Genomic DNA, 12,396 nt, shown 5'->3' with positions numbered 1-12,396 from the left:
ATTACACATTTTCAACTTTAATTGGTTGCCATGCATTGTGTTGGTACTTTTTTACAAAACTATTTTCCAATAATATTGTCAATTAAAAATACTGACAATTAAACTGTCATATTCTGTAGGGATTCTTCATTTAGTGTAAACGTTAAAGGAAGAGTCACTATAGTCTCAGTAGATCCGTGTCGAAAGGTGGGAGTAGACTTGATGGGCTGAAGGGCCTCTTTTGTGCAATATGGCACATAGGATTGCTCTCTCAATAGAGAGAAGGAGAGACGACTGATGGTGGTTTAACCTGAGGGTCACTATACATCAGGCAAAGGGTAAGGGTGGGAAGGTCTCTCAGTAGTACAGCCAGTACAGGAATTGGAACCCATGCTGTTGGCATCACTCTGCCATCCAGCCAACTGAGCAAACCAATCCCCTATACTTGGTGCGCGTGGACCTGAAATGCAGTTTTTGTTGGTCACAGTGGTGTAGCTCTGACTTGCGTTTATACAGAGTTTTGCATGACATCTGAATGTCTCAAAGTGCTTGACAGTCAACCAAGATTGTAGGAAGTATGGTCACTGTTGTAGGGTAGGAAATGCCAGTTTGTAGCTGGGGCAGTAGTAATGTAATCCAGAGGTTCATGGTTAATGATCTAGGGATGAATCCCACCATGAGAGCCAGTGAAATTTATATTCAATAAAATTCATTTAGAATTTAAAGCTCGCCTCAGTCACCATGCAACTATCATCAGTTGCTGTAAAAGTACATCTGTTCACTAATATTTTCTGAAGAGGGAAATCGGCCATCCATCCATCCATCCATCTATCTCTAATCTCAACATTCAACATATCAAAAAAAAGGCACAGTAGCTCAGTAGTTAGCACTGCTGCCTCACAGTGCCAGGGACCTGGGTTCAATTCCCGCCTTGGGCAACTGTCTATGTGGAGTTTGCACATTCTCCCGTGTCTGCGTGGGTTTCCGCTGGGTGCTCCGGTTTCCTCCCACAGTCCAAAGATGTGCAGGTCAGGTGAATTGGCTATGCTAAATTGCCCATAGTGTTAGGTGCATTAGTCAAGGGTAAATATATGGTAACTGGGTGGGCTAGGGTCCTGTTGGGCCGAAGGGCCTGTTTCCACACTGTAGGGAATCTAATCAATGCATAATATATCATTGTCTTATAATTACCTTCATCCAGGAAGGTAACGATGTTTTGCTAAATCCTTTCATGGGATGTGGGCATTGCTGTCTAGGCCAGCATTATTGTCCATCCCTAATTACCCACGGGGAAGTTAAGAGTCAACCACATTGTTGTGGGTCTGGAATCACATGTAGGCCAGACCAGGTAAGGACAACAGTTTCTTTCCCTAAGATATGTTAGTGCACTTGATAGGTTTTTCGCGATAATCAGCAATGGATCGTGGTCACTATTAGACTCTAAATTCCAGATTTTTAGTGACTTTAAATTCCACAATCTGCTATGGCAGGATTCAAACATATGCTGGGTCTCTGCATTAACAGTCCAGTGATAATACCACAATGCCATCACTTCCTCTGTAGGTAAGAGTCAATGAGGGAAAAAAAAGAGGAACATAATTGTAAAAATGGGAGATTATCCCCCCTCGTTTCTCTGCAGCACATGGTGTGATTGAAAATGTCATCCTCTTCAATATGTCTCGTCCATAATTCACCTCCATGGTATTGCCTTACATGAGTTCCAATCCCTAAAATAGATGTAAACTCTTCTAATGGTTCGTCTTCATCTCCTTAGCTGTCCCTACATACACACAGACAGTTTAGGCTCCATAAGAATGCAGTCTTTAAATCTTTCCCCACTCCTTAAGTCCCACGTTCCATCTTAAATCCCACGTAGTGGCCTTGTGACATTATCCAAAGACACAACTTAAGCCTCTTCATGTGACATAAAAACAGGAAGTGCTGGAGAAACTCAGCAGGTCTGCTAGCATCTATGGAGAGAGAAACACAGAGTTCCAGTGACCCTTCCTGTTTTGCCAGACCTGCTGAGTTTCTCCAGCACTTTCTGTTCCCGGTTTCAGATTTCCAGCACCGGCAGGTGTTCTATTTAAGCCTCAACATGTGCACTGTTGATATCCTGCTCAAACTCCATCATTTCCCATTCCCCCATGACAGTCTCCATAGTCAGACTTCTTGCCTGATACCAAATCTTAGATAAGAACAACCATCTCCAGGTCAACGTCAGAAAGTTAATCCATTGTCTTTGGCTCCTTCATAAACTCTGTTTCCTTGTCTCTGGCTGCAACCAACCCATGGGGAAAGTGAGGACTGCAGATGCTGGAGATCAGAGCTGAAAAATGTGTTGCTGGAAAAGCGCAGCAGGTCAGGCAGCATCCAAGGAGCAGGAGAATCGACGTTTCGGGCATAAGCCCTTCTTCAGGAATTCCTGAAGAAGGGCTTATGCCCGAAACGTCGATTCTCCTGCTCCTTGGATGCTGCCTGACCTGCTGCGCTTTTCCAGCAACACATTTTTCAGCACCAATCCTTGGGGGGGGCAATGTTGTCACAAGAAGATGACTATTCACAGTCTGTGTCCTACTCAGAGGGGCACTGAGATTAAAGGCAGTATCTCATGTATTGAAATACTGTTTCCTACTCATTCCAACTTTTGTAGCATTAGTGACCCCAGGAAATAAGGCTGCTGATACCCCTATTCACCTCAAGGCTTAATTACTCTATTGCTTCACTCCCAGCCTCTACCCTTGTAAACTCCAGCTTGTTGTACCCTACTCCTACCAAGGTCATCAGCTTTGAAGGAGGAGAAGTCTACCTCAGGATAAAACCCTCCAATGATCACCTAGTGTTGAAGAACAAAGGGACCTAGGGGTTCAGGTGCATAATTCTTTGAGGTTTGCATTACACATAGACAGGGTGGTTAACACATTTGTCTTCATTGCTCAGACCTTTGAATATGAGTTGGGACGTCATGGTGAGGTTGTACAGGACATTGGTGAGGCCTGTTCTGCAGGACCTTGTACAGTTCTGGTCACCCTTCTATAGGAAGGACATTATTAAAGTGGAGAGGGTTCAGAAGAGATTTTCCAGGATGTTGCCAGGAAAGGAACGTTTGAGTTATAAGGAGAGGCTGGATGGGCTGGGATATTTTTCCACTCGAGCACAGGAGGGTGAAAGGTGACTTACAGAGGTTTACAAAATCATGAGGGGCATAGATAAGGTGAATGGCGGGTGTTTTGTTTTTCCGAATGTGGGAAATTTCAAGACGGGGGGGGTTGGGCATATTTTTAAGGTGAGTGAGAAAAGTTTAAAAATGATACGAGGGGCAATTTTTTTTTGCAGAGTCAGGGTTTTGAGAAGCTATTTCAGAGAACATTTGCATGTTGTTTGGCTTCAAAAAGAAAGCCTGACAGACAGGTCTCCTCCTTCAAGAATGGTTTTCTCTCTATGTCATCCCTGCTTGAAAAAATATTGTGCAGAGAAAACACTGACTTCAGGGTATTGTTCTCCTAGATAATGCCTCAGGGTCTGCCAATCTTCAAGACTAATTGGGAAATGTTAAGCTGGTTTCTCTGCCACCCATCTCAATTTAGTGGTACAGCCCACAGAACAGGAGCAGTAGCAACATTCAAGGCCTATTACTTTAATTGTACCTTTCTCCCAGCTCATAAAATGTGGTGAGGATAAGCTGACAATTAGGGAATGCTGCTAAAGTCAAAAGCCTCTAGTGTATTGACGATAGTGCAAATTCATGGAATAAAGTTTAATTGTTGTATGCGAATGGCAGAGGATGAAAAAACATAGCCCAAATGTACCATGGTCATTGGAGGATTTGATAGCATTTTCCAGACATTCAGTGGGAGATCAGCACCTTGCCATGTTAATTTTGAAGAGGAGGAGGAGGATGATAATGTGGTGGAATTGTTTAATTTTCATACGGAACAATTGGTGAACAGGGAGTTAATGCAGCTAGAGAAACAACAAGCTGGTGACGAAAATCCCATTACTGGAACACCATCCACTTGAGCTACAAATCGAACAGGGCAATCGATGATGGCACGTCAACTTGATTTGATCATTTATTTATTGTCACGTGTATTTTGTTACAAAATCGAGTGAAAAGTGTTACATCGCCACACCACTCTCCAGCACCATCTTAAAACACAAGCCAAAACATTGAATATGAAGGCAGAAAAATGAAGGGATAAAGATTAAAGTGTTCAACTTTACAGTTCTTCTTGTTCAGTGCTCTGCCATGGTCCATGGTGGCCAAGCATGAGTCCCCTTCGCTGAGCCACTGCTACTGGAACAGAAGCTGCCCACTCTTCGCAGTCATCCTGCCTCCACTGATGCCCTCACCATTATAAGTCCTCGCTGAACCTTGCCAAAGCAGACACATACCGATGCTGCCAAGTACCGCACTGGCTCAAACTCAACTCCGCCACCATCAGGAGTCCGCTTCAGGTCCACCTCACCAATACAGCCGGGTCTCATACCCCACTGTCACAGTCATTAGCCGACACCAGGACCACCCTGTCTATGCAGGAACCCAAACTCACCTCTGAATCCTCTGCCACAGTCCACACTGGGCCCACTCGCCGCTGCTGATGCTGCCACCATGTCTGAGCTCTTTAACAAGGAGTGAGTAAAACAAAAGAGAAAAAGAAATTAGAAAACAAAGACAAAAAAAAGGAAACAAATAGAAAAGCAGATGAGCCCCTGCCTCAGAAGCTGTTCTCCACCATCAAGGAGATGCCCTAGCAGAATCTAAAATAAATCTGACCAGCAATCTTGGGGGACATTTTTCAAGGGCATTGTCAATTCTGCTCCGTCTTCCCAACAACTCCACCAAGACCTGGCTGCTCCACCTACATCATCTTCAACTCAAAACAAAATCATTCCAACTGCACCCATTGAGATTCTCTGAAGGTTCATGAGTGCACACCCCTTCATTAAATACTCAGAAATCAAAGAGCCACTTCCAATCAGCTCCCTCATTGATTAAGATCAATAGTGAGATCCTGGAAAATGTGGAACATTTGCCCTATCTTGGTAGCCCCTCCTCCTGGCAAAGCCATACATAGAAGGACAAAATTCACCATTGCCTCCATTGTACCAATTCAATTGGATCAAAGGTAAGAACATTGGAAAACCAATATCAAAACTCAAGAGGAATGTCATGCCTTATCAGTGAACAGTGCTCCCTACTCTCCTATATGTTTTGGAGTCTTGGACAACAGGGAGTAAGCACCTCAAAGCCTTGGAGAAACTCCACCAGCAGTGCCTTTGCAACATCTTTCTAATCTGGTGGCAAGAGATGTGCTCCTCCAGCAGCAGTGTCCTCTTCCCAGTTGCTATGTCCAGCATTAAGGCTCAAAGGCAGGTCCACTGAAACACGTTAAGAATGTCCTCAAACCATTTCTTATTAGTCAAACATCCCCATCAACACATGGAGATCCTTGGCTTGACACTGACAAAAATGAATACGGTATATTCAGGAAGGCGCTGAACACAGAGAAACTTCCCAGGGCAGATGTGACAATGAAGTCAAGGCATCCCCCGAGAAAGTGCAGAAACAACTCAACTCCCCAGGTAGCACTTACCTGGCAGAGTCTGGGGGTTGTGTATTGGATTTTTCAGCAGCCATCTCAGAATCCATCAAACAGAATGGAAACAAGTCATTCTCCATGAGAATGAAACAAGATTGGTGCATATTATCTCATTTAAATTTATACCATATTTATTTCATATTGAATTTGTTTTATTTCACAAGTTAATTAATTTAGGAATGTACAGTAATGTACATGTTTGGTACAGTATTCTGACTTATGATTAATTTTTCTAGATGAGATACATCTAAAAGAACCTAACTACAAATTATGTTTTGATTTCTATGGGAACCTCTGAAGTTGTTTCACTTAAAACTGGTTTTGAAAGAGGTAATCTGTGAGGAATGTACACACTTAACGATGTGTGGATACAAGATGTGTTATTTTTAGGAACCAGTGAAAGGTCGTAGGATTTGGAATTCAGTGTAACCTTCTCACCTGTAAAAAAAATTTTATGAATTTGTGTTCCCTCGTCTGAGCTTTAGACAATTTGGAGCTCGTTATGGGATTGGAAGCTTGTGATTGGAGCAGGAGCTTATTTTGGGAGCAGGACATTTCAAAGACTTGAAAATTGTGCAGGCGGCAAGTTGTCTGTTTATTTTCGTGTTCAATGTCTCTATTCTGACTGTGCAGTGTTTTGTAGTACTATGTGAGTTTATATATATTGTCTGTACTCTTAAATCACTTTGTTTTCAAAGAACCTAATTGTCAACTGAACCTCCAAATCACATTCAATACCCTCCCTCCATTAGCCTTGGAGTCCTGATTGATCATTGACTCATCTTTCCCTAAATTTCCACTGGGATTTGAGCACCTCACAATTGACAATTTGTATTGATTGGACTTGTCAATTTTCTTCATTATACTGAAAGGTTCAATTAGGAGGAGGTGTGATGTTGCAATAATTTCACCAGACCCTAATAAACCAATGTCCCAGACTAATAATCTGGGAAAATGTGTTCAAACCTCAACATGGCAGATGGTGACGTTTGAATTAAATCAAAATCTGAAATTAAAAACTAATCTAATGCAGACTGGGTAACCATTGTCATAAATGCTCTTCAGTAAACAAAATCTGTCATTCATATCTGACCTAAATGTGACTCCAGACCCACAGCAATGTGGTTGTCTCTTAAATAAAACGGAGAGAACTGCAGATGCTGTAAATCAGAGACAAAATTAGAAATTGCTGGAAAAGTTCAGCAGGTCTGACAGCATCCGTGGAGAAAAATCAGAGTTAATGTTTCGGGGTCGAGTGACCAAAGGAAGGGTCACTGAACCCAAAACATTAAGCAATTTCCAAAATATGCTCGCAAGCCACTCAATTCTAGGGCACTTAGCAACGGGGCAAAAGAATAGCCCAGCTAGTGACGTACTCATCTTATGAATACAAAAAAAATTGCTTCAAAGCTTTTCAAATCTATACAGATATCTTCAATTCTAGAATACCCTTTCAAAGGCGGTATCCTTCCAGTACTGTGAAGTGGAAGAGAGATATATTTACAAAGTTGTTAAATGTAGTAAGTGGAGAAGTGCAAAATTAGAATGATAATAATGACTTATGATTCAGAGCTTTACCATGATACCATTAAGAAACAGAATAAGCTAATGATAGTCCTAACAACTTGTTATTATTTTCCTGAATAAACAATAGCTTCTTGCTATATACAATGTTTTGTCCTAAAATTGGATTTGGTGTTATTAGCATAAGAGTTCCAAGGATTTTTTCAGCTTTACAGATCGATTTAAATTAATACATGTACTATGGATAGCACAGTAGCTCAGTGGCTAGCACTGCTGCTAGGGACCCAGGTTCAATTCCAGTCTGGGTGACTGCGTGTGTGGAGTTTGCACATTCTCCCCATGTCTGCGTGGGTTTTCTCTGCATGCTCCGATTTCCTTCCACAGTCCAAGGATGTGCAGGTTAGGTGAATTGCCAAAGCTAAATTGCCCATAGTGTTCAGGGATGTGTAGGTTAGGTGCAGTTAATCAGGGGAAATGTAGAGTAGTATGGGAATGGGTCTGGGTGGGATACTCTTTGGAGAGTCGGTGTAACTGTTCGGCCAGATGGCCTGTTTCCATACTGTAGGGATTCTATATTTTCCAGGAGAAAGTGGGACTGCGGATGCTGGAGATCAGAGTCAAGAGAGTGGTGCTGGAAAAGCACAGCAAGTCAGGCAGTGTCTGAGGAGCAGAAGAATCAACATTTCGGGCATAAGCCCATCATCAGGTATGAGGCTTGTGGGCCAGCGGCTGAGAGATAAAAGGCAGGGGGCTGGGGTGGGGGGAAGGTAGCTGAGAAAGCGATAGGTGGATGAAGGTGAGGGAGAAAGCGATAGGTGGATGAAGGTGAGGGAGAAGGTGATAGGTCAGAAGGGAGAATGATGGACAGGTCTGGAGGGCAGTGCCAAGTTGGAGGCTTGGGACTGGGATAATGTGGGGTAGGGGAACTGAGGAAGCTTTGAAGTCCACATTTATCTCACGTGTTTGCAGGGTCCTAAGGCAGAATATGAAGTGTTCTTCCTCCAGGCGTTGTGGGGTAATGGTTTGGCGGTGGAGGTAGCCCAGGACCTGCATGTCGTTGATATAGTGGCAGGGGGAGTTGAAGTGTTCAGCCATGGGGCGGTGGGGTTGGTGGGTGTGGGTGTCCCAGAGATGTTCTCTGAAACGATCTGCATCCATTGCACATCAGGTGCAATGGATGCAGTAAATGACTTGGTAAAGGTACAGGTAAATTTCTGTTGAATGTGGAAGGATCCTTTGGGGACTCGGACAGAGGTGAGGGGAATGGTGTGGGCACAGGTTTTACACTTCCTGCAGTGGCAGTGGAAGGTGCCAGGAGTGGGGTGTGGGCTGGTGGGGGCATGGACCTGATGGAGTTGCAGAGGTCTCTCCGGAACGCTTAGAGGGGTGGGGAGGGAAATATATCTCTGGTGGTGGGGTCCATTTGGAGGTGGCGGAAGTGGCGGAGAATGATATGATGTATGTAAAGGTTGGTGGGGTGAAAGGTGAGGACTGGGGGGGGATCTGTCCTCATTGCGTTGGGAGGGGTGGGATTCAAGGGCAGAGATGCAGAAAGTGGAGGAGATACAGTGGAGGGCATCGTCAACCACGTGGGAAGGAGGCGGCCATCTGGGACTTTGAGGTGAAATTGGTCATCCTGGGAACAGATGTGGCAGAGGCAGAGGAATTGGGAATAAGGGATGGTGGTTTTACAGTATGTAGGTTGGGAGGAGATTAGATTAGATTAGATTACTTACAGTGTGGAAACAGGCCCTTCGGCCCAACAAGTCCACACCGACCCGCCGAAGCGCAACCCACCCATACCCCTACATTTACCCCTTTAACCTAACACTACGGGCAATTTAGCATGGCCAATTCACCTGACCCGCACATCTTTGGACTGTGGGAGGAAACCGGAGCACCCGGAGGAAACCCACGCAGACACGGGGAGAATGTGCAAACTCCACACAGTCAGTCGCCTGAGTCGGGAATTGAACCCGGGTCTCTGGCGCTGTGAGGCAGCAGTGCTAACCACTGTGCCACCCACTAAGGAGGTGTAGTCTAGGTAGCTGTGGAAGTCTGTGGGCTTGTAGGAGATGTCTGTGGTTAGCCAAACGCCGGAGACAGTGATGGAGGTGTCCAGGAAAGGGAGGGAGGTGTCTGAGATGGTCCAGGTGAATTTGAGGTGGAGGTGGAAGGTGTTGGTAAAGTTGATGAACTGTTCAACCTCCTCGTGGGAGTATGAGGTGGCGCCGATACAGTCATCGATGTAGCGGAGGAACAGGTTGGAGTTAGTGCCAGTGTACCTGACAAACAGGCAGGTATAGCTGGGTTGAAAATGTGTTGCTGGAAAAGCGCAGCAGGTCAGGCAGCATCCAAGGAGCAGGAGAATCAACGTTTCAGGAATGAGGCTTGTGGGTCAGGGTCTGAGAAGTAAAAGGGAGTGAGTGAGGGTGGGGTTGGGGAAAAAGGTAGCTGAGAGAGGTGATAGGCCAGAGTGGGATGATGGACAAATCAGGTGGGCGGTGCTGATTGTAGGCTTGGGATAATGTGGTGAGAGAGGAAACTATTGAAATCTTCCCACTGCCTCCAAATCAAAGGGGTAGCCATGAGTATCCACATGGGACCCAGCTATACCTCGAGGAGAAAGTGAGGACTGCAGATGCTGGAGATCAGAGCTGAAAATGTGTTGCTGGAAAAGCGCAGCAGGTCAGGCAGCATCCAAGGAGCAGGAGAATCGACGTTTTGGGCAACAGCAAGAAATATACAAATCAAACAATACATTTTTTAAAACAGTAGCCGTTTGTCTTAATCATGCCACTTGCAGAAAAGAATTAACAAATACAATAAAAAAAAATCAGAACATTGGTGAGTTTTGACAAGTTGCAACATCCCTGTGACTGAAGGGTATGACTTTTTGCTGCTGCTGCTGGGATAAATCTCAATTCCTGTTAAAAAAAAACAGAAATTGCTGGAGAAATTCAGCAAATCTGTGGGCAGAAAGCAGAGTTGATGTTTCGAGTCTGGCACTTCTTCATCAGATCTGTTAGCAGCTTGGAAACAGTGTATTTACACTCAAATTGAAATTGGGGAGTGGGAATAGAGTGGATGAGTAGATAGTTGGAGATGGAGCCCAGAGAGGTATACATGAAAGTTGTTGGTAAACAGGATTACAGATAGGAGCCAGGATAGAAGGAAAGCTGAGTTAGTGACAATAAAAACCACGAGGAGGAGAGGATGGATAAGCTGTACCCATTTCTGATGAAGGGCTTTTGCCTGAAACATCGATTTTCATGCTCCTTGGATGCTGCCTGACCTGCTGTGCTTTTCCAGCACCACTCTAATCTTGACACTCATCTCCTGCATCTGCAGTACCCACTTCTGCTAAGCTGTACTCAATGCTATCCTTATAATTTGATAAGGGCCGAAAGGGCTGCGGATGTTAAAAACCAAAAACAAAACCAGAAATTGCTGGAGAATCTCAGCAGATCTGGCAGCATCTGTGGAGGGAAATCAGAATTAACATTTCAGGTCCAGTGATCCTTCTTCAGAACTGATGGTAGCAAGGAAAAAGTAGATTTTTATGCAGAAGATAGGGTGGGGGAGGAGGGTAAGGAGCAAATGATAGATGGGGATAGAGCCCATAGAGAGAGAACAGGTGGACACTCCATATAATGTGATAACGCCTCAGAGTTGGTTGGGTGACTGTGCTTAAAGCAACCCATGTCATTAACAGGTGAGAATGTGGGGTGGGTAAAAGAAACATGGAAGGAGGGAATCAGACTCAAACTTATTGCACTTGATATGGAGTCCTAGAGGCTGCAGAGTCCCCAAGTGGAAAATGAAACATTGTTCTTCGACCTTGTGCTGAGGTCAGGCCTGCGACAGAGATGTTGGCGTGGGAATACAATGTTGTGATAATTTCTGCTTCTTGGCAGTAGGCACAGGATGACTGGGACACTGAGTGTAAGGTCTGAGGGGTTATGGGTTACAGGCAGCAGCTTACAATAACTCGAGAGAGAAAACAACTGGCTTTCCTTCGGCTTTACACACACAGCACCTGAGACTTCAGAAGCTCATTGGCCTTTCCCATCTATTCATAGAATCATACGACACAGAAACAGACCCTTCCATCCAATTTGGCTGTGTGCATCAGATATCCTAAATTAATCTAGTCTCATTTGCCAGCATTTGGTACATATCCCCCCCTAAGCTCTTCCTAATCACATATCTACCCAGGTGACTTTTGAATGTTGTAATTGTACCAGCCTTCTCCTCCATCTCTGGCAGCCCATTCCACACACAAACCACCCTCTGCATGAAAAAGATGCCCCTTATATTAAGTTTTAAGTCTTTCCCCTCGCACCTTAAACCTATGCTCTCAGGTTTTGGACTCCCCTATTCAGGGAAAAGACCTTATCTATTTACCGTAAACATGCCCCTCATGATATTATAAACCTCTAAAAGGTCACCCCTCAGCTCCAACACTCCACACAAACTAGCCCCAGCCTGTTCAGCATCTCCATAACAATCAATCCCTCCAACATTCTTGCAAGGATTCAGAAAAGATTTTCAAGTTTCACATCTTTTCTATAGCAATTCCTATAGACTGTACTGAAACTCTTTCACCAGTTTGTTATCATAGGTTCAATTGATAAGGGTGTTGTTTTATTTGTACTAATCTTTCCTACATCCATATTATGCCTAAGGTGGCACATCCAGGTGCATATCTATAGATTATGCTCTATTTCCTGGATCAGTGCTGGGTCCACTGCTTTTTGTAAATGATTTGTATATAAACACTGGGAGGTATGGTTAGTAAGTTTACAGATGAGACCAAAGTTGATGTTGTTGTGGACAGCAAGAGTTTTCTCAGAGTACAGCAGGTCCTTCGTCAGATGGGCCAATGGGCGAGGAGTGGCAGATGGTGTTTGGTAGGGCAAATTAGAGCAGGACTGATTAGCAATAACATTAGCAAATTTGCTGATGATACTAAGCTGGGTGGCAGGATGAAATGTGAGGAGGATGTTAGGAGATTACAAGGTGATCTGGACAGGTTAGGTGAGTGGTCAGATGCATGACAGATGCAGTTTAATGTGGATAAACGTATGGTTATCCACTTTGGTGGCAAGAACAGGAACGCAGATTACTACCTAAATGGAATCAATTTAGGTAAAGGGGCAATACAGGGAGATCTGGGTGTTCTTGTACACCAGTCAATGAAGGTAAGCATGCAGGTACAGCAGGTAGTGAAGAAGGCTAATAGCATGCTGGCCTCCATAACAAGAGGGATTGAGTATAGAAGCAAAAA

Source organism: Chiloscyllium plagiosum, chromosome 2 (assembly GCF_004010195.1).
Source record: "Chiloscyllium plagiosum isolate BGI_BamShark_2017 chromosome 2, ASM401019v2, whole genome shotgun sequence".
Taxonomy (NCBI): domain Eukaryota; kingdom Metazoa; phylum Chordata; class Chondrichthyes; order Orectolobiformes; family Hemiscylliidae; genus Chiloscyllium; species Chiloscyllium plagiosum.
Note: the sequence above shows the minus strand (reverse complement) of the source record.